Source organism: Rattus norvegicus, chromosome 15, assembly GCF_036323735.1.
Source record: "Rattus norvegicus strain BN/NHsdMcwi chromosome 15, GRCr8, whole genome shotgun sequence".
Lineage (NCBI taxonomy): Eukaryota > Metazoa > Chordata > Mammalia > Rodentia > Muridae > Rattus > Rattus norvegicus.
The window spans coordinates 39,997,351-40,022,904 of record NC_086033.1 but is presented as its reverse complement, the minus strand read 5'-3'; the positions used below and the strand labels follow the sequence as shown (position 1 = coordinate 40,022,904).

At 41.9% G+C, this 25,554-nt stretch overlaps 1 protein-coding gene across 6 annotated transcripts in view; it reads right to left on the bottom strand.

The window, feature by feature from the left end:
• Positions 1-1,967: 1,967 nt before the first annotated feature.
• Kcnrg (potassium channel regulator) overlaps positions 1,968-25,554 on the bottom strand; it is a 72,018-nt gene continuing 48,431 nt past the window's right edge. For 4 of the 6 annotated variants that reach the window (XR_005494010.2, XR_005494006.2, XR_005494007.2 and 1 more), the window contains 3 exons: positions 8,835-8,932; positions 7,276-7,451; positions 1,968-2,636 (listed from right to left, as the gene is read on the bottom strand). The gene's annotated coding sequence lies outside the window, so the exon portion shown is untranslated. Of the gene's footprint in view, positions 2,637-7,275; positions 7,452-8,834; positions 8,933-11,092; positions 11,158-25,554 lie in introns of all 6 variants that reach the window. The other 2 variants (XR_005494005.2, XR_005494011.2) reach the window with 1 other exon arrangement.

The following is a 25,554-nucleotide window of genomic DNA, read 5'->3' as shown; positions in this document are numbered from 1 at the left end:
ATATTCATATATATTTGCCTTTTGCATTTTCTTCTTATGACATTATTTTATTTGTATGTGTTTGTGTGTGTGCCTGTGTTTCTGTTGCCATGGTACACATGTGGAGGTCAGAGAACAGCTTGCAGGAGTCCATTCCCTTCCCTCCACCATGTGGATCCTGGAGATCAGACTGAGACATCAGGCTTGGCAGCAATCGCCTTTACCCACTGAACTCTCTTGTTGGCCACCGTCTCCATTAACTCCTGGGTGGCAGTCACTTTGATGTGATAGTTTAAGGTTCTGCTACCTTTGATGAAAAGTGCAGATATTTTTATTTTCTGATACATAATTGCTTAGAGGAAGGGCAAGGTCAGCTAGAGGTCTTCCTTTCTTGCACATGATTGTGTCTTCTGCCTGGAGGTCTGAAAAGATTTTCCTTCCTTTCACATCTGATTATCCACAGTATCCAAGTATGGGAGCACATGCCTCTAATCCCAGATCCCAAGACGTGCAGGCAGGAGGATCTAGAGTTCAAGGGCAACATCAGCCTGGACTACGGGAGATCTTATTTCACTCAAACAACAAAAACAGCCTAACCAGGATGTGCCTCAAAATTGAAGCCCATTTTTGTTTAAGCGTTTTCTGCAGATACAGTTTGTTCACGAGTTTTGGGAAATGCTCTTCTGGTCCATCACCAAGTGCAGTGTTTTTATCTCACTTGTATTATGTTCTAGATGAGTGAATATGCATTACGTCTTCTGTCTTACTTGGACAGTGTCTTCTTGGCAGGTACTTTGGTCTGTTTCCTCCAGTATTTGTTACGATCCCTACAGTTCCTTAACTCTACCTGTTTCCTGGAACTTACTGAATACCTTAACTCTGAGCCAGGGACCTTTGCCTCTATAAAGTTTATATTATATTGCAATGAGGAAACAGTGTGACAGGGAGGGGGCCCGGGGTCATGCATCAGATGTCAGTGAAAATCATTTTATGGCTGGGCTCACCACAACATGAGGAACTGTATTGAAGGGTCTCAGCATGAGGAAAGCTGAGAACCAGTGCTATCGATGGAGTTGTTAGAAGGCTGTAAGTCCGACTTTGAGAAGAGAACTGCGTAAAGAGAGGAAGTGGACTTGGCAAAGACCCAGGCAACTTAGCCACAGAGAATAGTGTGTGCAAAGGCTCTGCGGGAGAGCACTGTGTTCAAGAGCGTGGGGCGAGCCGGGCTGAGCATCTTGCTCAGTGATACAGCGCTTGCTTAGCATGCCAGGCACAGGGTTCCGTCCTCACAGCAGTAGCAGTCATTTTTTTAAAGAAGCCTAATGAGTTACAAAGGAAACGATGGGAGATCGGGAAAAGCATGGGCTCAATCACAAAATCTGGTGGTCATAGAAAAGTCTGAGTTTTGCTCTAAATGTGAGAAGCATGCAGGCGGCTGAGTAAGAAGAGGCACAGAGCAGAAAGAATTGTGTCTCGCCTGGTGTGAGCACACACTATTAGTCCCAGCACTCAGAAGGCAGGCAGGACATGGGCAGGAGAATCTCCATGAGTCTGTGTGGGACCTGCCACTCTGCAGGGCTCCTGGGGAGGTGAAATGCACAGCTGGGTGGGTGCTGGGCTTCATGGGAGCACACAGACACCAAGACACTGCTGTGGGTGGGCAAGTACAGCCTGAGATGTGAGAAATTCAGAACTGATATATTCCTGACCCCTGGGCACCCAGTTGCCACTGGGGGCTGTCAGGAACAAAGTGCCAGGAGTCCACAGGCCTCAATGAGGCCAGGATTGCTGGGGGCCCTTGGGCTGACCGAGTCTAACCCTGAGCTGGGGCTGGGAGCTTCTACTTAGCTCTGTGGTAATTGTCCTAAATCTGGTTTCGGTTGGCTGGAAGCACGGTTGGGAGACCTTCTATGGAAGACCTAGGCAGTGGTGCTGTAGGTGAAGGCCTTCCCCATGCTTCCCCATGACAGTGGTAGATGAGACAGTCCTTGGTTCCAAACTCTTTATTGGTTGTTCGTCATGGAAAATGGATCAGACACCTTTTGCAGGGCCTCTAGGTACCTCATTAGCATGGAGAACTGTTGAGGCCTCATGTTTTCTTATGTGGGAAGTCTGGCAGGCCAGGGATTTGGCAGGGAGCAGAGCTGCATACCATCTCAGGTGTGTATGCCTGGGGAACAGACCCCACTCCACCTTACCAAATTTCCTGGTATGATCCACTATCCTACAAGTCTGAGGCCAGTCTGCCCGCAGTGAGTTCTAGGCCGTCCAGGGGGAGGCCCTGCCTGGGGTAGAGATGGAGGAAGAAGCATATAGTCAAGCAGACATAAGACGCGAAAGGAAATCCTTACTGAAGTAATGGAGCAGTGTGTTAGCAGCTGCTGTACTCTTGCCACTGGGAACAGGGAGGGAAGACAACTGGAGAGCTGCAAGGCGGAGGTTCCAACAGTGCTGCCGGCCTTGCCGGCCTGTAGAGAGGCCAGCTGCAGTGCTTCGTTGGGGGACTGTAACCAAAGCCCTGCTTACAGGCTCTTCCCTCTCTGGGCTCTCCTTACTCTTCACTGATGGCCCGGAAGGAGTGCAGTTGGAAACACGGAAGTAGATTGTTTTCAGGGCACCAACCTCAGCAACACGGAAACAGCTCCAGAAGGTTGTTGCTGGGAGGGAACAGAAAATGGCCACACACGGGAGTTAATGGCTTCAAGTTTGCTTTTTAACCTAGTCACTTGACTAAAATTGTGCAACTTATTGACATCTGACAAGATACAGAGGAAAAGAATTATAGAGGAAACAAGATGTGTTTTAAACGTGTTAGTTCTGATGCCTTTATTACATTTATGTGGAGTTGCTGGCCAGAACTCAACAGAAGTATCAGGGACAGAACACACACTCTAAGACTCCTAAGAACATCGATGTCACAAAACATAGACATGGGAAATGTGGCTGAGATGACCTTGGGGGGGGGGGGAATGAATCCCCACAAACAAGAAAAAAAAAAGATATGGAGTTTATATCTGGGGGCTCCCAAACATGTGTGAAGAAATTATCTAGAAGAGTTTGTAATGGTTACTCTTCTATTGCTATGATAAGACACTGTGGCCAAGGCAACTCATAAAGTTGCTTACTTGGGGGGTTGGGGATTTAGCTCAGTGGTAGAGCGCTTGCCTAGGAAGTGCAAGGCCCTGGGTTCGGTCCCCAGCTCTGGAAAAAAAAAAGTTGCTTACTTGGGCTTGAGTCGCAGAGGGCTAGAGTCCATGGTGGCTGAGCCAGAGCATGCAGCAGGCACAGCTAAGGGCTCACAGCTCCAAGTGCAGGCACCCCCAGGGATAAGCCCCCGGGAAGACCACACCTCCGAATCCTTTCAGACCGTTCCACCGACTGGGAACCATGCATTCGAATGGGCATGCCCACAGGAGCCATACTGCCCTGTCCCCAGAGTGTCGCAGCCATGTCAGAATGGAAACTGCGTTTACTCCCATTTTTAAAGTCCCTGTAGTCTTGCAGTGACAGTCTCAGCACTGTTTAAACTGTTTAAAAGTGCAAAGCCAATGACTCAAGACAATCTTTAATTGCATTCCCCATCAGAAAGTAAATTACATACTTACAACATGCGGTGGCACAGAACATATATTACCATTCCAGAAAAAAGAACCTGAGTGTAGTGAGGAGATACTGGACTAAAGGGAGATGGAAACCTAGTAGAGCAAACTCCAAGTTTGGTAGCTCCGTGTCCAGTGTTAAAAGAATTAGACGACTCTATCCCTCCAGCTTTGCTGCCTATAATATACCCACTCCCTATTTCCCCTCTCTCGCCCTCCTTTCTTGGACTGGTTCCACTCCCTGTGTGAAGCTCTCCTTGGCTTAACTAGATTAAACTTCACTTTCTTTTGTTGGGGTGCTGTCTGTATAGGAATGTAAGGGAAGAGGGCGTATGCTCAGTCACTAAACTCCGTACTCTGAAAGTAAGGAGACCTAACCATATTAAAAGGGCTGGGCATATTTGCACTGTAACCCCATATTTGCCTATAACCCCAATGCCAGAGGCGTGGAGTCGGGTGCTTGCTAGCAGCAAAAGTCTAGCCAAGTTGGTGAGCTCCATGTTCGATCAGAGACCTTGTCTCGGGAAGAAAAGGAAAGAAAAAGGGAGTAAGGTGAGACGTAACAGAGGAAAACAGTGTCAGCCTCTGGCCTCCACACTCACACGCGCCTGAGACACACAATATACCAAGATAAAAGGAATATGACGGGCGAGAGTCCTCGGTGCTGTTAGTAGTATCATAATGGCTACCATTTACAAAATACAAACCAGGAAGAGCGCTAGACAGTAACATGATCACTAAGACCCTAACAATCCTATAAGGTAGGTATTGTCAGGTTATTTCCACAAGAAACCCCCTTTTCATTGATAACATCAGATCACAGTCTTACCTGAAGCTCACCTTTAACCAAAATGAAGAAGGTAATAAGAAATTTTCTTGGGTCTGGAGAAATACCTCAGCAGTTAAGAGTACTATTGCTCTTGGAGAGGCCCAGGTTTAGTTCCCAGAAACCAAAAGAGAGCTTACATTATCTGTAAGTCTAGATCCAGGGACCTGGAGGTCCCCAGGAACACACATGGTACATTAATATCCAAGCAGGCAAAACACAAAAATCTAAAACACATAAACAAAAGAAAAAAAATTCCCCCCCTCAGAGCTGAGGACCGAACCCAGGGCCTCTACCACTGAGCTAAATCCCCAACCCTAACAAAAGAAAATTTAAAGAACAATCTTCAGTTCTGTTTTTACTGAAAATTAACATGTAAGAGATTCTTCTTGTTACCCAGATGGCTCGTGGGTAACAGCACTCATCATGCAAGCCTGGCAGATGACCTAAGTCTCTGGACCCCATGGTGGAAGAGCACTGACTCTCAAAACCCGTGCTGACGTCCACGCCTAGCATGTGCTAGTGCAACTTTCTCTCAAACATGTTTTTAAGTCTTGAAGTTGCTCCCAGGGCATCTCTCCAGTGACAGTTTAGAGTCTGAGGAACATTTGAGTTAAAAATGACTTCCAGCATAGTATAGCTCGCACCAGGACACCGCAGTCATAGATGACAGAGTGCTGGTGAAGAAAGCGAACAGTGAAGCCACACAACCCAGCTTGTTAGAATAGCTGAGAAAAATATCCTTATAGCTGAGGACAGTATGCTCTAATTTACCTACCTAGCTATTGAAAGAAGAGGGGGCTCGTAACATACTTGTTATAGACACAAAACCAGTGATGGTTACATATTAAACAATCCAAGAAAAAGACCTGGTCGTTCCATTTTCTTAGAGGTTTTTTTAAGATTTGATTTTTGTTTCTGAATGACATTTTGGGCTGGAGAGATGGCTCAGCGGTTAAGAGCCCTGACTGCTCTTCCAGAGGTCCTGAGTTCAAATCCCAGCAACCACATGGTGGCTCACAACCATCTGTAATGAGATCTGACGCCCTCTTCTGGTGTGTCTGAAGACAGCCACAGTGTACTTATATAATAAATAAATCCTTAAAAAAAAAAAAAAAAAAAAGAGGGCTGGAGAGATGGCTCAGCGGTTAAGAGCACTGACTGCTCTTCCAGAGGTCCTGAGTTCAATTCCCAGCAACCACATGGTGGCTCACAACCATCTGTAATGAGATCCAGTGCCCTCTTCTGGTGTCTGAAGACAGTGACAGTGTACTCATATATAATAAAGAAATAATTAGGGGCTGGGGATTTAGCTCAGTGGTAGAGCGCTTACCTAGGAAGCACAAGTGCAAGGCCCTGGGTTCGGTCCCCAGCTCCGAAAAAAAGAACCAAAAAAAAAAAAAAAAAAAAAAAGAAAGAAAGAATTCTAAATGACATTTTATGTTTTTAACTGCTTTTTCTAAGTGTGTGCGTGAGTGTATTTGGGTGCCTGTGGAGGCCAGAGGAAGGTGTCAGATTCCCTGGAACTGGCGTTGCAGACAGTTGTGAGCTGGTCAGCGTGAGTGCGGGGAACGGAACCCCAGTCCTCTGGAAGGACAGTGAGCGCTGAGGCACCTCTGCAGCCTTCCTCTTAGGGTTTTTAGTGAACACCGTGTCGCCAGCATCACCATTCGTTACCACAAACACATAAAGTGCCTTTACACTGTTTAGTGCTCATCCACAGTAAAACCCATGAGTAGTGGGAATCCGTTTGGCTGTGCTGTGTGTCACTCCTGGAAGGGATGTTTACACATACCCACAGCCCCTTGACTATGAAGTATGTTCACATAGAAATAGTACCCACACAGATTGTGCATGATAGGTACATTGAAGGTAGACTAACTGCTCTAATAGATCAACTCACAGATAAGTAATGGCTCAAATTTGTTTCTTCCTGAAATAACTGAACAGTTCAGTTAAGGAGTTGGGGGGAGGGGACATTTCTTCACATAGGCTTTTAGAACTGAATGCTCCAAGATTTCCTTCAGATCTTTTGGTCTCGTCTGTTGAGAGGAGAGGTTTGGAGGGCTTTTTGTTGTTTTTTGGACAGGGTTGCATGTATCCCTGGCTGGCCTAGAGTCTGATACATAACTGAAGGTGATCTGTAACTCCCTGTGTGCCTGGACTGTCTGCATGTACCACTACAGCCAATTTCTGTGGTGTCAGCGATGAAGCCCAAGGCTTTGAGCATGCAAGGCAACTGCTGTCCCAACTGAGCTACGCCCTCAAGGATTTTTAGGGAAGGGTCTCAGAGTAATAGGCATCGTTCCATTCTCATCACACTGTCTATAGCCTAGTCAGATAACGACTATACCTAACAGGGAAAATGGCGTACGAAGTCTTTCTGCTGGAGCCAAAGGGTGAGGACACAGCTCCTTATGCCGTCAGGAGCGGTTTCCTGCTTGGATGTTCACCACCACCGCCATACACAAATCTTCACGTGGGAAGTGGCCACTGAACAAATAAGTTCTCAAACTCAGTTTTTATTAGTATTGTGTAGCTGAAAGTCTAAAATCATAAACGGGAAGTCTACCATGTAAATGTCAGTAGAACAAAAATCTGTAGTTGAGGTTTTCTATTTCCCATGGTTTGTGTTTGCGCTTTTATATGCACCAAAAAAGGCTTTGAGTGAAGACAGTACTCTCTGACAGCCTGTCACGCTCGGGGAAACCTGTGCAGCATCCTCAACACTGGCACGCTGGTGGAGGGGAAAGAAGGGACCACAGACTGCTATGAAGTGCCATCACTAGATCCCCCTTAGCATCCACTGCCTGGCTTTATTGTGGCAGGGAGATGGTGCGTGGAGAGGGAGGTCACCGCGGAGCGACTTACTCTCATTCAGATTACTTGAAAATCTGTTATAGAAAACAGAGTTCCACCTTTACAGCCTTATTCTGACGCCTCAGCAAGCCTCTCACTGGGTCCTAACTCTTCCGTTCCTTCATGAGGCAAGGAGGAACAGTTTAGGTACTGTAGAGGTCCAGGGTGATGTAATCCAGGGCGCTTCTCTGAAAAGTAATAGAGACGTTCTTAAAGCATTCATATTAACTATGGAACACGATTCCCATAAAAATGTCTATGAAAACGCCAAGACTCGAATGGCTAGTGTACAGCTTTTGTGTTACTTTATTACTGAAAAAACTTACCAACATAAAAATGCTTTTATAACTTTATGTGCTTTTTCTTAGGAAACTTCCTTGGTTTTAAGTTAAAAATTGAGGAATTTATTAAAAACATATATGAGTAAAATAGCAATATATATATATATTTTAGTATCTAAGTTCTCTTGAAAGAGCATAGACTCAGAATATGACTATCTGCTGATGTCTCCTCCTCCTCATCCTCCTCCTCCTCTTTTTTTTTTTTTTTTTAAGACAAGCTCACTAGCTCAGCCTGGCCTAAAACTCACCATGCAGGCAAGGCTGGATGTGAACAGTCTTCACGCCTGTCCACCCGGGTGCTAAGATTACAGGTAGCACCACCACTATCAATGTCAGTGTCCTTTTTTTTTTTTCTGCACATACAACATTGTAGCACATGGTGTATATGTACTTGAAGCACTGTCTTTTAACTGCAAATATAACTATATAGACTAGATAGGCATATAAGGAAAACACACATGTAAAATGGAGTAAAAGCTATTAAATAATTGCTAAGAATGTGTAATATGAAGTGAATAGGGAAATGTGAGGAACAAGAAAGGGCTTTTTTAAACAAGGTCTCACCATGTAGACAGAAGGCTGAGGGCAGACTGAGGCTGAGTATAGCCTTCCTGCTTTAGCCTTCTACGAGCACACTACCACACCCAGTTCAGGCAAATCTTACATGTGCAAGAGAATATGTGTATGTGTGTGTGTAATTTTAAAGCAGTGATGGACTTGGATTACCAGAGAGAAACGGCTTATCAGGTTTATCGACTGCATGCTTAGTATAGGTTCAACACACTAGACATAGCAATGAACAAAACTGCCCAGGAGAAGGAAGGTTGTAATTTCTCAAGCATTTTGATAGGCAGTTTGATAGGAAGAAATACTTGTAGCCAGGCATAGTAGTTCACATCTGTAACCCAACGCTCAGAAGAGTAAAGCGGGAGGAACAAGAGTTTGAGGCTAGTTTGAGTGGGGGCCAGCAGGCTGTGTGGAGAGTCTGTCAAAGGAGAAGTAGAGAAGGGGTGGGAAGGGAAATGGACTCATTAGAGGCCTCCAGTGTTGGGAAAGCTGTTGCTAAGCTGTTGGTTACAGCACTATGGTTTTCTTCTCTCGTGCTTTCCTTACCCTAGGAACTAAAAGACTCACATAATACAAAATAAATATTGCCCATATCAAGAATCCCAGATGAAGTATGAAGAAAGCCTTCAGTCTTCTATCTCTTTATCATTCCCAGTGGCTTACAGTTTACAGTGAATGGGCACTGTAGAGACAGCCTTGTGTTCAGCATGTGTCCTTGTGGTCCTCAGTCCTGGTCTCTGGAGGCTCCACTCCTCTGCTTTCTTTCCCGGTGGGATCATTAAAAAGAAAAAGAGATTATCAAATTTAAACTCCCTTTCCCCAGGGAATCAGAGTCGCCTCATTCACCTACTCAAACTTCCCTCCAGTGTCCAGTCCACATGTTCTCTGTACAGGTTGGCAGAGGAGGAGGTGTATGTAGTAAGGGTAGGGTGTCTAGCAAGAAGCAAATGGCTGTCTGTGAGGAAGCAGTAACCAAAAGGAGGAACAAGTTTAGCAATGGTTTATCTTTGTCTGTGGGGAGGAAAGAAAATGAGGAAATGAACACAAGATTTTTACTCTGAGGATGTAAACTCTTATCACCAGCAGCTGACAGTTTGGAAGAGATATCTTCAGGTGATTGGGGCGGTGCTCAAGAGATCAAACAAGCTCTCAGACCTGTTGATTGATTAACGTTTGTCTGAAAGTTACCATAATATACACATTGAAATCCTAGGGACTGAAGAGAGTGAAATGCACATCGATTCTAAGATGAACTGAATTTCAGACTAATTGCATGCATACCATGTGATTCCCCATTTGTAGAGTTCTAAAGCATGCAACCTAATCTCTAGTCATGGCCAACCAGTGACTCACTGAGGAACGGGGTGGAAGGCAGAAGGACAAGAAAGAGGCCGAGAGCACTCTCAGAGATGATAAATTTCATCAGATTTATTTCAGTTTCTTAACTGATTGAGTAAGAACAGATACCTTTGTATCATTCCTGGTCTTGGAAGGCATTGTTAGAATAGGTCATCTCTGAGCCGTTGTAAACTTCTGGAGTTTTTGCCTTTTTAGTGGTTTTTGTTTTGTTTTGTTTTGTTTTTTGTAGCTGTTCTCAAGATTTTCTCTTTATCACCGGTTCTGAACAGTTCGGTTATTGTGCTTTGGGTAGTTTCTTACTGCTTCTGGGTATTTTGAATGTGTGTTGTAATAGTTTCCAGCAAATTCAAGTATGTGGGCCACTATTTTTTCAAATTTCTTTTCTATAGGTATGTTTCTTCTCCCTTGCTCACTCCATTACATGTATATGAGACCCCTGGAAATTTACCTCATAGATCACTTACTCTCTCATCATCATGTCTTCATTCTTTCAAATTTTGTTTGTTTGTAACTATTTTTAAGGATGTGGGAGTGGGTAGGTTGGAAAGTATGTATGGGTGGATGAGGGAGTGACCTTTAGGTCAGAAAGTGTCATATCTCCTGGTGCTGGAATTTTTAGGCACTTGTGAGCTGTCCCACGTGAATGCTGGGACCCAAACTCAGGACCTCTCCACGAGGGGTCCTGGCTCTTAACTGCTGAGCCACCTCTTCTCAACACTAGGAACACTTCCCACAGCTGGGCCTTTCACTAGCCTTCTGCCATGTCTAATATGCTATGAATTATACTTAGTTCATTTTATTCATCCCAAATATTATTACAGCTTTCATCTCTAAAATTTTGTTTTTAAAAGTAGAAATATGTCCTATATGTCTGCTATTCAAACATGTAGGTCATTACTGTAATACTGTTTTATGTCCCTTTCAGCTAATTCAGGCACGAATGTCCCTATAAGATCATTTTCATTTAACTGATTGTTCTCCTCATCATGGGTCACTTTTCTAGCTTCATTATGTACCCAGTGCTCTTTAATTAGATACCAGGCATATTGCTAGACATTCTTCTATTTCTGTAAATACTTCTGAGTTTTGTTCTGGGATGCTTTGAAAAGTTTGATCTTTTGGTCTTACAATTTTATCAAAGAGTTCAGCCTACAGCTCACTGTTCTAGGAGTAATACACGGGCTGAATAAATGCAGCAGGATGATCTTTTAAGTTAGGACTTAGATAAGCAAAAGGCTTCTTAACCTGACCCCAGAGCATATTTAATTCCACTTCTGATTTAAAAAAAAAAAACTCATTTCATTAAAATTGAGATGTCAAGAACACTGAACATTCTTGAGAGTAAAGGTGACTTTGGACTGACTGCCCTGTGGCAGTGCATGAAAGGGTGAATACAGCTTAAAAGCATGGGCATGATGAACGCTTGACCATACAATGCACCTTAGCCTGTCCAAGCCTGTTCTGACACCTGTAAAAACCACGGTGTTTTACAAAGTAATCTAGAAGAGAGAAAACTGTTAGTCCCACCAAACTAGAATATGCAGAAGTCAAGAGAAACATACAGCTTCATTAGATACTGTCCTCTTTCCTGTCTCCTGCAGTTTCCAAGTGGTTTAAAAAGAATCACCTACAGGGTGGAAAAGGAAAAGGAGAAGGGTAGGTGATATAATTCTATTTTGATTAAGAATGTATAAAAATGTAAAAAAGAAGCTAGGAGTGCGGGTGCAAGCCTTTAATCCTAGCACTTGAGAGACAGAGGCAGGCAGATTTCTGAGTTCAAGTTCAAGGGCTACGTAGAAAAACCCTCTTGGAAAACCTAAATACATACATACATACATACATACATACATACATACATATATACATACATACATACATTCGGGGAAAAAATGAATCACCTGAAACATTCACAACTTCAAAAATACAAGCTATGGAGACTACCTCATAAGATACTTGCTTGGTTCCTTATAGTATGGCTATTAGTGTGCCTGCATAAGCTTACTAATACCAGATTCTAGAAGGTGTTGTTTTAAATTAAATATTAAGAATAATGCTATTTCAAACAGATTCCAATACTGAAATTAAGTTCTACCTGATTCACGTATAGACATTGAGCAGGCACAAACCAACAAGAATTTATTCTTAAACACAGCTGACAGCACGTTCTAATGTTCTGAACAAAACTGCCTCTATAAAACAAGACAGGGTAACTAGGCTTAGCCTCTCTTTATATTTTCCTTTTAGAAATAATAAAACACAAGTATTTTAGAGTATTAAGAAATAGGAATCCTAGGAGTCAGAAACCTCTGTTGAGCAGTTTTGTGACTGTATTCTATTATCAATGAAAGAATCATTTAAAAAATAATTTTATTCTAGCCTTCTGACTTCCAATACCACACTTATGCCTCTTATTTTTTCTAAAATTACCCTGACCTGAGCTCTATGCCTGATGTGCTGAGCTTCAGGGACAAGAACCTTCCCCTTTGTTTCTTGGGAAGCACCCACACTTTTGCTTGTGTGTCTTTCCTATGGTAACATGTTCAATGTGAGATCTGCCCTCTTAACAAACCACAGAAATGTTCTTAATGTAGTAATTCTGAGAATTGGGGTACTTTAGAGTTAGACCTCCTGCCAAAAGAAAAGACAACCAACAGGGAAGAGACTATTCTTCCGACGGTGTGAGTGTTTTTATGAGGATAGGCAGGGATGAGCTATGTCTTATTATCCTTGAAAAGAGCTTCAGTTTGGAGGTTGGAAGCTGCATGTAGCTTTTGCTACCCCGACTAAGCCCAGGGACAGGGCTGTGCTACCAGCCCCCACCAAAGAATATTGGATCCGTGGATGAAACACAGACACACACAGTTGTTCAATTTCAACTTGCCTTTTTGGCACAGTTGCTGGGCGCTACATTTATCCTGCCTGGAGAAGTGTGCCCTTATCAATACTCTTAGCGCCATACCTTTCCACCTGCCCTCAACTTTAGTCACTCAGTTTATTTAGGCACTGCTCAACATCCCCAATTGCACACCGGTAGAAGTGGCCTATGGCCACTCCACCTGAGATCTTACATTGCTACATTGCTGCTTGGCTTTTCTCTCTCCGAAACATAACAAACTCTCCCTCTCCTCTCCTTGTATCTGTCTGCTTACCTGTGGGAACCCGGGAAGTCCTGCCTATTCTTTCCGCCCAGCAATTGGCCTATGGCTTTTTTACTGATAGATCAAGAACCAATTGGGGATCAGGACATTAGCATCAGCCCCATTCCTACACTTGGATCCATATTTTACTTCCAGTGTTACCATCACTTGTCAAAGTGGGCCACACTCCCCTGGTGTTATAGCTGGGTGGAAAGACTAAAGTTATTATAACCAGACGGTTTGCAAAGCAAGGCCGAGAGTTACATGCCGGTAATCACAGCAGTTGGGAAGCTGGGGCAGGGGACCATGATTTACAAGCTTTAGCTACACGGTGAGAACCTTGTCTCAAAAAAAAAAAAAAAAAAAAAAAAAGAGAGAAAGAAAAGAAAAAAGAAAAAGAAAAGTCATAGATGGCTGAAAAAAATTTACTACTCTTAGGAAAAGTGGGGTATGGCCCTAGCCATAACATTAAATCACTGTTTGCACAGTAAAACTGTCTTGTACACTTGTAATGATGAAGTGTGAGATAATACAAAAGGATGCTTCTGAACATTCATTCTGAATTCTCAGTTTCGGTGACACATTCATGTTCATGGGAGATAAGCATCAATTAGTCTATTCCACAGCCTACTATAAATAGCCTTGGCTAAGCTGTAAAGAAAACTAAAAGGGACATGTTATACAACCACAGAATGGCCTAGAACCTTGCCTCTAAAAGTCCAGCTTGGAACACAGCAGGGGTGGGGAGTGGGGCTGTTTCTGTGTGCCTAGAGGATGAAAGCCACTGGGGGAGGAAAAGATGGAGGCTCTACCTAAAATACCATCTTCACACTGAGAGTGATAACACTGTGTTATCGCTGTGTTTAAAACAATGGAGCATTCACACTAAATTTAGGACAAAACATAAAGCTAAAGAAAATCTAGTTTGGGACCAGTTTTTAAGGCACTTGTTGACTCTTATAGTAACCGTACTTTGGGCAGGGGTGGGTGGAGGAGAGGTTCAGTAGTCTTAATGACTGACAAATGTTGCTAGATGAAGATAGATATCGATAATGGATATTCACATTATGAATATATTTAATACCACAAAACTGAAATTTTAAATTTTACCACAATTTAAAACCTGGGAGAGAAAAACAAACCTTACTGAAGTTAAATGTTACTAAGGCACATGAAGGTTTTTTTATTTCAGTATGCATTTCTAAATTGGCCACTATTATTTTACCTCATGAATCACCTCTTATTGTGCCCATGAACGTACATGTGTGTGTGTGTGTGTGTGTGTGTGTGTGTGTGTGTGTGTGTGTGTGTGTGTGTAGGTGGTTATGACCTGCCCAACATGGATGCTAAGAAGCCAGTAAGTACTCTTAACCACTAAGTTATCTCTCCGACCTGATTCCACGTTTTTTAACTAAGCATCATCAAATACCCTGGTGAAGAACATTTACTTAGCAGTCTTCACTCCTGGGGCTGTCTGCATGCCTGCATGCATGAGGATTTGCTCTTCTGTCCAAGTTCCCAATTCCAGTCAAAGATGGAATGAAAGTGCACAATTAAAGCACTATAATTGTTTCTCTGTGAAGACGCTGCCAGAACTTTTAAGCTATCCTAAGGAAAGCAGGCTAAAATAGCTATTAGTCTCACTGCAACAGGGAAGTCCCAGAATCAATATACACACTCCAAGGTGATTAAAACAAATGCAATTTCATGGCAACCCTTAAGTAGTTTCTTAGGTGAGACAGGGGCTCTTTTTCGCTCCCAAGTCTTTCCTACTTTGCTCTCTAGTTGATGGCTGAAAGATGAAACCTTCTATTCCATAAAATATTAAACAGTAATTTCCTGAAAAAAAAAAAGAAACAAGCAACAGTAGTCAATAATCCTAAAGAGATAAAATTCAGTCATTTTTTGAGATAGTTTTCAGGCTAGCTCTGAACTCTTTGATCTTCCTGTCTCTGTCCTAAGTGTTAGAATTGATTTGTGTGCCACCACCCAACTAGTAATGTTATTTGGTACTATAAAAGTGTTATTGATATTATAAAAAGACAAATATGAGGCCTTCTTTTGTCCGTTGAAAAAAGAGATGGAGGAGAGGTTTATTGTTAAATGGTCTTCAGAAAACAATGTCTTCCTATCATTCCTAATGCTGCCAATCACCCACAATCTTCTTTAATACATATGCATTGGTAATTCAAGGGGAAATGTCTAAGTTCACACTTTAAAAGCACCCCCACCCCTAAAAAAAGACCTCGACATAATATATTTTTTATATCACACAATTTAGAAATAATCTTGAACTTAACAACTGTATACACTACCTTTTTTGCATCTATAGTATGTAGAAGAAACATTGAGTACATTGGAAAGGGAGTCAGATAACTGTAATCCCAGTTCTTGGGAGGCTGAGGCAGGAGGATCACACGTTTGAGGATGAGCTTGGCTACAGAATAAAACCCTGTCTCCAAAAGGAAGAAAGTGGGGGAGGGGGTGGGGGAGGGAAGAGGACTGGAGGCCTTGCAGCTTATTAGAAGCCTGTAGCTAAGTCAGAGCAACTTTGTGTTGTTTCACAAATGGCGGGACTTCTACTTTAAACACCTCTATGTTTGCTTTTCATATACTTCTCTTTTAATATAAGGAGATTAATTAAATTGGTTAAATTACATAAAGTCTTGTTTCCTGTCACATTTGCCATGTGTTTTATAGTTTCTTTTGGTATAGCATGGCATTTACTCTCTTGACTTCTCAGAGACTTTAATTAAACATCAACAGCAAAAATGTAAGGACTAAATTAACATGGCACACCTCTTGTAAGAGAAAGTGTTCCCGTTAGAACTACAACCTCACCTTTCTGCAGTTAAGTTTCTTCAGAGCTGCCTGTAACAGTCAGTCTACTTAAAAGAGTACGTGTTGTCATACATTTTCTCTTATTTCCCCACAGATCTGTTCTAACCTTCCACATTGATGATAGAAATGTAGCATTCAACTTCGGGGTCCTAAAGAACTGGTCACATATCCTCATTCATGTATCCTCGAAACCACAGTTCTGGTTTCATTTCTGTTTATTAAAAATAAACAAGTGGAGCTTGTAGACTGCTGATCTCCTGTCCTCCTCACCTTCCAGGATCATTCCAAATCACCAAAGCCTCTCTTGTCATCAGATGCAATCTCACATTCTCTCCACAGCATAAAGTTTTATTCCTCAGGCTGGGGAGGTGGCTCAGCGGTTAGAGCACTGACTGCTCTTCAGAGGTCCTGAGTTCAACTCCCAGCAACCGCATGGTGGCTCACAGCCATCTGTAATGGGATCTGATGCCCTCTTCTGGTGTGTCTGGAGATGGCTACATTGTTCTCATGTACATAAAATAAATAATTAAAAAATTTTATTCCTCAATTAAAAATCTTTAACATTTGTTTTGTGCACAGTATGGGAGAAGGAAGGTGTCTGGTGATAAGCTCAGGTCATCTGGTTTAACACAAGCACCTTTTGTCCCTCCATTTTTTTTTAACTTTTTTTTACAAAAGTAGCAAGATAACTTTATCAAAGTACAGGATAGCACAGATTAAAACAGAGATGTGGTGCCAAGACTGACAGTGGGCCATGTGAGTGACAGTACTCAAGGGCCTCAATTTTTTTAAATAAATTTTTTATTTATGAGTCTAAATTTGCTTCTCCAAATACAGGAATTTTAATAGATAGGACAAAAAGTGAACATCAACTGTTATGATATATTCCAGAACATATACAGATCCAGCTGTCACTTTTTGAAAGGGTCCTGTCCTGTTAAATTACAATCTAACCAGAAAAAAAAAAAGAGTTAAATCATAAAACTACTGAGGAAGCATTAAAGAGCCATTCAGGTTGTGGGGATTTGCAAGTGGGGACTCAGTTGTCCTCAAGACTGAAAACAATAATGGCCATATTTAAAGGGTTGTCACAAGCGGGTGGGACAAGTTTGTTTTCATAGCTTGGGGGGGGGCTACTTGGACAATAGGTGCAGTGAGAAAGAGGTATGTTTTAACTCTAGGATTCTGTGGTTCCAAACCGAAATAGGCTCAATTCCTTTTAGTTTCTCACGAGGTTTACTTTACATTACATTACATTACATCATTACATCACTACATTACATCACTACATTACATCATTACATTACATCACTACATTACATCATTACATTACATGGCAATGTTTACAAAGCACTGTTTACTGCTTTATCCAAAGTCAGCATTTTCACATCAACTTCAGAAAGTAGATAACTCAAAGAAATGAGCTCATTCCCTCTTGAATTATCCTTATTGGTGGAGAGTAAAAAAGCTAATTAGCCTTCCAACCTTAATTATTAATTTGTAAATGAATTTTACTATAGTCCACAGTGGTTTGTACTGAACATAAAGGCAAGATGACACATACAGGAAAAGATAAATAAAGAACTCTTAGGCCTATATGCTGAACAGAGTTAGAAATGCTGTAGATATGAATTTGCACTTATGGAAACTAGGGCTATAAGCAATGCAAGGTCAGTTTCCTGAGACAGAAATACACTTCCTGGAACGAATGTAAATACCCACCACCGCCATGCAACTTTGTCTAACCAGCTTTAGGAGTCACATGACAAAGGTAAAGTATACACACTGATGTTTCATGAAACAAATCTATCCAACTTACACAGTAAATCTACACCTAGACCATATGTTCTCTTAATACAGTTACTGATTAAAGCATGTAGTTCTAAGTCTATGGAGAGAGCGCAGTCAGTAAAGTAGATGCCTTGAAGGCATGAGGACATGACAGCAAAACAAACGTGGTACGTGCAGTTTAGTCCAATGCCAGAACTAGTCCAATGCCAGGACTAGTTTCAAACAGAGAGGAGAGAGGAGAGAGGAGAGAGGAGAGAGGAGAGAGGAGAGAGGAGAGAGGAGAGAGGAGAGAGGAGAGAGAGAGAGAGAGAGAGAGAGAGAGAGAGAGAGAGAGAGAGCGAGCACGCAGTGGATAGGACCCAAACAGTGGCACCCAGTGCTGTCTCCAGGCTGCCAGAGGTATAGTCACACACTTGCATCTGCCCCTGCCACAGGATAAAACTATACAATCCCATACTGCCAAGGATCAGCCTCAGCTTGGAGAAGGGTTCTGAGGAAGGGGTCTCTAGAAGTGACAAAAACAAACAACTCCAAGTCCAGTTGTGGGTCCAAGCTGAAGACCTACCTATATTCTGCTCGAGACAACTTTCCTGATTGCTCTCTGTTCTGCTCTACTCCAGACAGCTTTCTCTTGCTATTCTAAAAACTCTCTGGATAGCAGATCAAAAGCCCACTTTTTATTTTACATGCCCATTCAGTCATTACCCCAGGTTCCCTTTTGAGTATCACATGAATCAGCATTCCATGACCTCAGTCAGCCCCTTGATTCTTAAGAGACAGCAAGCATACAGACAATAAGATAGGTGAGTAGGACGCCACCCTGAAATTACTATTCTGACCCTGCCTGGACCAGGCTGACCTTGAACTCAGGAATCTACCTGCCTTTGTAAGCATAAACAAACAAAACTGGGTGGACTCTTACTTTGCCATTACCACTCTCTAAATCTCTTTATCTCCTTCCTTAGTACCCTTCTGACAAGCTGGCTCATAGTATGCTACCTCTGTCCCTTTAGATTCGTGAAGCTCCTTATACAATTCATATTGCATCCTTACATTTTGCATAGTTGAGAAATTATGTATTTTCAAACTTATGCTTTCAGCATTCTTTTTTATAGCCTTAAGGGCTGTCCTGACTTTCACAGCCATAAGGTCACAGCGTTCTACCATTTTGCTGAGATATAGACATGCCATCGCCTCCTGGACTCTTGATGTCTCTGATTATCATGAAGTCATTAACTTGGCAGACAGGGCATTCATTGAAGGAGGAGGGTAATAATATATACACTATTATACAAACAAACCTTATGCCCACAGTAACTATCAATACTTGTGGCGGCCCATGCCCTGCTGGCTCTGTTCCAGGGGCAGGAAATCATGTCATCCTGTCCCTTACATGGCCAAGCCATCACACCATACTATATAAATACCCTCTGGGAAGGATTTCTTTCTAAAGATCCATTAGCTACAGGGGAGAAATTATCTAAGTTATTTGAACAAACTAAATATGAACCTAAAATAAATCTCAAATTTTAAGTAGAATACTTAGATGAGTAAATTCACAAGAAAAGCTCTCCATATTCCTACCAACAAATTACAGTGTGATCTCCAGGTACATCATTTCAGTGGTAGACTAGATGCTATATTTAAACAGTTGTTCACTGGGCTGGAGAGATGGCTCAGTGGTTAAGAGCACTGACTGATCTAGAACAAACGAAACTCAAGACGGATGATCAAAATGTGAATGCTTCACTCCTTCTTTAAATGAGGAAAAAGAATACCCTTGGCAGGGAAGGGAGAGGCAAAGATTAAAACAGAGACTTAAGGAACACCCATTCAGAGCCTGCCCCACATGTAGCCCATACATATACAGCCACCCAATTAGACAAGATGGATGAAGCAAAGAAGTGCAGACCGACAGGAGCCGGATGTAGATCGCTCCTGAGAGACACAGCCAGAATACAGCAAATATAGAGGCGAATGCCAGCAGCAAACCACTGAACTGAGAATAGGTCCCCTATTGAAGGAATCAGAGAAAGAACTGGAAGAGCTTGAAGGGGCTCGAGACCCCAAAAGTACAACAATGCCAAGCAACCAGAGCTTCCAGGGACTAAGCCTCTACCTAAAGACTATACATGGACTGACCCTGGACTCTGACCCCATAGGTAGCAATGAATATCCTAGTAAGAGCACCAGTGGAAGGGGAAGCCCTGGGTCCTGCTAAGACTGAACCCCCAGTGAACTAGTCTATGGGGGGAGGGCGGCAATGGGGGGAGGGTTGGGAGGGGAACACCCATAAGGAAGGGGAGGGGGGAGGGGGATGTTTGCCCGGAAACCGGGAAAGGGAATAACACTCGAAATGTATATAAGAAATACTCAAGTTAATAAAAAAAAAAAAAAAAAAAAACATATGTGAAATAGAAAAATAAAAAAAAAAGAAGTCCTGAGTTCAGTCCCAGCAACCACATGGTGGCTCACAGCCATCTGTAATGAGATCTGATGCCCTTTCCTGGTGTGTCTGAAGACACCTACAGTATACTTACATATAATAACCTTTTTTAAAAAGTTGTTTATCTTGAGATCTGGCACTTAGAAAAGGAAACTAAAAAAATGCTCTATGCATTTCTATAAGCAAAGCAGTATACTATAGTACTTAGTATTTAATGTTCACTTTTCTACCACAGCTACACAACACATAGAAAATGGCTGACTGCTGGCCAGTGAGGTGACTTGGTTGGTAAAGACACTTGCTGCCAAGACTGCTGACCTTAGCTTGATTCCCTAGAACCGACATGGCATAAGGAGAGAACCAACTCTCCAGGTTGTCTCCTGACCTCCATATGCATTTGGCAAACATGGGTCCCCATCCCCATGACACATAACACACATGAATGTTTTAAAGGCAAAGACAATGGCTGTTTACATGTTTCCAATTGCTGTGCAATTACACAATTACAAAGTTAGTGGCTTCAAACAATAAAAATATATTACCTTATAGGTCAGGAATCCAAAATGAGCTTCAGTATCATAAAACTAAGCGAAGGTAGAGTTGTGACCCTGGAGGCTCTATGAAACCTCTCTTTAGCCTCTAGAGCTCACAAGCTATTCCTTGCCTCCAAACCTTCCATCTTCAAGCCAGCAAACCCTTGTAAAGCCTTTCTCACATGTCATCACCACCACCTCTCTCGTGCTTCTACCACACTTAAAAGACCATCTAGGATAATCGACTTTTAGACCACATAGTGGTCTTACTTTCAAACATGTCTTAGGGTTTTACTGTTGTGAACAGACACCATGATCAAGGCAAATCTGTCTTATAAAAGACAACGTTTCATTGGGGCTGGCTTATAGGTTCAGAGGTTCAGTCTATTTTCAAGGTGAGAGCAGTATCCAGGCAGGCATGCTGCAGGCAGAGCTGAGAGGTCTATATCATCTGAAGGCTGCTGGCAGAACACTGACTTCCAGGCAGCTGGGATGAGGGTCTTACAGCCCACGCCCACAGTGACACATCTACTCCAGCAGGGCCATACCTTCTAATAATGCCACTCCCTGGGCCAAGCATATACAAAGCATCACAAAACACCGTTCTCTTGACATGTTTGTTACATATTCAGAGTCCAGAGATGAAGACAAAGCTGTCTTTGGACATTCTGGTAGGGCGTTTGTTCAGCCAGAGACATAGCTCAGTGGGTTAAGTGCTTGCTGCCAAACCTAACAACTTAAGTTCAATTCCAAAAGCCACATGGTCCTTTGGCCTCCAAATGCACTCACTCCGTGGCACTTTGACACACACACACACACACACACACACACACACACACACATATCAAACTATGTCCAGTGTGAGTGCCCCATAATATGAAGCTTTCCTAGCGCCCTGTACTTTCTTGTTACTGGCAAGAGTTGTGATTGGTAAGGTCATTAAGATCTCTTTTTTTCTCATTAGATTAGACCATAAGAGGAAAGTGTGGTTGTTTGTTCACCCTTAATGTACTTGATAACTAACAAAAATATAGATTACATGCAGCACTGAGTAAGTGCTAGATGGTTACCTAGGAGTATGTACTACATGCCGAACAAATAATTCCCTTTTCTTTTATACCTCATTTCACTCATGTCGCCTCTTCTCCTCCAAGTTCAAGTGCTCATTACTTTGCCCAGACAGTTCTCTCCTAAGGAGTTTCTCCATACCTCTCTGTTCTCTGAATAACCTCATTAAGAAATTTTGTGGATTTCTCTCAAAGATTTGTTTTATTTTTAATTTAGGTGTATGTATTTGTATGTCTATGTGGATGCAATGCTGAGATGGAAGTGTTCATTTTTACAAAACAAGGGAGGGACTAAACTCAGGTCCTCTGGAAGAGCAGTATGCCCTCTTAAGCTCTGAGCCATCTCTCCAGCTCTTCATTGAGAAAGTAAATTTCTAAAATACACATTTCATTAGGCAGAGCAGTGGTGGTGCATGCCTTTAATCTCAGCACTCAAGAGGCAGAGGCAGGTGGATCTCTGTGAGTTTGAGGCCAGCCTGGTGTACAGGGCTAGTTCCAGGACATTCAAGGTACACAGAGAAACCCTGTGTCAGAAAAAAACAAACAAGCAAAAAGCAAAAACAGAAAAACAACCAAATTAATTTGTTTTAAGATTTTCTAATTGTATCAATATAAAAATAGCACATAAAACCATTAATAGTCTAACCTCTAATCATTTGAGCAGGCTGACCTTATACTCATCGCTTTCAAAGATTCCCAAGCTACAAACTATGGCAGACTACCCAGCTGTCTGAAATGCCAGGCTCTTCCCACCAGTTCCATTTTCTTTCAGTAGTGATTCTACCTAAAATGCTTTCTACCGGCCATCTCTACCTTGTACACTAACAGTCCATCCCGGTGTGCTAAGTCTCTACCAAGCCTCTTTCAACAGTCTAATTACTACCTCTTTTAAAAGCTTCCTGTGTTACCCATTTCCACGGATTACATGATCTTCCTCTATTTTTCAGGCTATAATTGTTTGGAAATTTTTTCTCTCGCTGTATATTCAACTGTCTACTAAAAGAGATTATTCTTTTTCTTTGTCTTGATCTCCAATTCTAGTTTGAATTCTGGTAAATGTTTGTTTCATTCTGTGTGAGAACATATATAAAAACCCACAGAAGGTTTACTTCTAGGAACTCTTCCAGTCGATTGAAAAAAACATTAAATTAAAAGGGGCATATGTATAAAAATGTTCATTTCAGAATCATAATACCAAAAAACTAGAAATCAGCTAAATGCCCAGGAATAGAAAATTCTAATGATATATCTCAGAGCAATCTAAACTGAAGATTGTGAAAATTACATAGTAACTCATCTGTTTATGGCTTGTTAAGTGAAAGGGGATTAAGAGAACTATGACTCTATATAATTATGTATATAGACACTGACTAAAAGGGAACATGAAAACTATATGAATGATGGTGTGGCTGTGACTTCATTTCTTCCCTGCACTGCTCTCTCTCAGTTTTCCAGGGTTTCTCTGTGTCTAGAACTCGTTCTGCAGTCCCTAGAGCTCAGAGACATCTGCTTGCCTCTGAGTGCTAGGGATTTCATTACTTTTGTCTGGAACTTTATAAATGTCACTAGAGTAGTCTTTCAATTATATTTAAGATAATTTAAAATTAAATTTATATCCTTACAAATTGCAAGATCTGCGTATAAATGTGAGCATACACACACATATATACACAAATATATACATGCATATATTTCTCAGAACTGTCTCCTACAAGCTCCAAAAAGCAGATGATCCAGTAACAGTACGTATACTGAACACTGGTCCCTAAGGTCATTTTCCACTAACATGGAAACAGGCTTTTTAAAAAGGAAAAGGCTTATTCCATGGAAAAGCAAACTTAAGTATGAGATAAACATGTCCTACCTCATTATACAAGCAAGTAAGGGAGGGAGTGCTTTAAAAAAAAAAAAGTAATGTTAACAGAGCCACAAGCACGTCTAGACGTGCTTCTAATAGCTACACATGACAATTTGAATATCAAAATAATTAATATACAGTTTAAGATTAGAGGTGACAGGCAATGATATATGTAACCTACCCTAAGTGATTCAGAAAAACAGTACACAAATATACAAATAAAACTATGGGCAGAGTGGCTGGAGAGATGGTTCAGCAGTTAAGAACCCTTGTGGTTTTGCAGAAGATCTTGGTTTCGTTCCCAACACCCACAGGGTGGCTTACAGCTCCAGTTCCAGGGGATCTGATACTGTCCGTCTTCTAACCTCTAAAGGCACCAGACATAACATGGTGTATATACATACACATAGGCAAAATATGCATATAAAAATCCAAATTTAAAAAAAATTGTAGATGGACGTCATAAATGAGAATAAGCAAATACAGAAGTGGAAAACCAGGAATTCAAATGTACTCCTGTAGTTAATGAGTAGGTAAGCAGGGAAACCAGAAGGGCTTTGTTTCAGGAGAATGCCGTGGGCTGAAGATGAAGAGGGGTGTGGATTTGTTCAGTCGTCTTGCAGCCATCACATGAACTGTATAAGCAATCATGAATGCTGATCATGAGAGGAACTTCTGGGAAGTAGGATATAATGTCCCCACAAACTGCTTTCTATTTCCAGGCAGGAAGAAAAAAAGAGTAACTACACTGTGGGAAGTCTGAATCACACACTGACAAGGTGATCAGAATTATGATCACCAGTGAGTAGTACCATGTTCTACAAGTGATACTCTGAGGTACAGGCAACAGAGTCTGCGTAGTACTCAGCTGAAATGCATGGGCTAAATGTAAGTAAACATGGAGTGGACATTCTTCTAAAGATGTATGACGTTTATACTTCAAATACAACCAGGACTTACAAGAGAGAGTGAGAATTTTCCAGCGCAAAGGATGCTAAAAGAGATGGGACAGGGGTTGGGGATTTGGCTCAGTGGTAGAGCGCTTGCCTAGCAAGCGCAAGGCCCTGGGTTCGGTCCCCAGCTCCAAAAAAAAAAAAAAAAAAAGAGATGGGACAATTAAATGCATTCCCTGGCCCCAGATAGACTCCTGTCAGGGAGGGAGGAATAGTAACAAGAGCCAACCTCAAAAACTCTAACAGGATGGTAAAAATACTGTTCAAATGTACATTTATCAAGCTGTCGGGAAATGCACTCCCAAGAATATAGAAGTGGAACACTAGGACCCATGCTTGCCTGAGAAAAGCTGAGAAGAAAAAGTGTGGAGGAGGGAGGGGCAGGTAATATATATTTGGACTGAAAGAGAACTCGTCTCCCCACAAGAAGCAGCAAGTGAATGGAAGATCTAATAATGTTTTATTAATTTGAATTTCTAATTTATTGGCTTTTTTAAGTTCATTTTAAAGAAACAACAGGAGCATAAAAGGGTGCTAAAAACTGCTGAAGAAGCTGGGTTTCGTGGTATTCGCCTTTACTTCCATTACTGGGAAAGCAATAGGTAGACTCTGAATGTAAGGTCAACCTGGTCTACATAGTGAGTTCCAGGGCAGCCAGAGCTACATAGAGGAGCCTGTCTAGGAGAAAACAAACAAACAAACAAACAAACAAACAACAACAACAACAAGACCTGCAAACCGATGAATAGTTTTTGAACAATTTGATTATGTGTTGTTTTCAAGTTACTATTCAAAATGGCTTCTGATTCTGATACGTTGAGTCTCTTGAATGATGGTTTTTTTATAGCTTTAACTAAATAAGTTAATATCTTGAAGCCAGTTGTATTTTCCCATTTGAGGTTTTTTTTGGTTTTTTGGTTTTTGTTTTTGTTTTTTTTTAATTTATATGAGCACACTGTGGCTGTCTTCAGACACACTGGAAGAGGGCATCAGATCCCATTACAGATAGTTATGAGCTACCATGTGGATGCTGGGAATTGAACTCAGGACCTCTGGAAGAACAGTCAGTGCTCTTAACCACTGAGCCATGTCTCCAGCCCTGTACCCATTTGAAAACAGTGACGGGGAGGGCAGGCTGAGATTTCCAGACCTGTTTTTCACAGTATCCATAACTACCATTCGTTTGCTGGTGACTGCATTCCAGATTTTAAATACAGTTTGGGCTCTACTCTCTGACAGGAGTACACAGAGTATACTGTATGCAGAGGCTTAAGCAGTGTGTGAAAGTGGGCAGACTTCTAAAAGACAGCTGGAAAGTACACCCTGATACCCAAATACTAATTACTACCTGGAGAGTGGGGTTCGGTAGCTCCATAAGGTGTATCACATTTTGGGGTT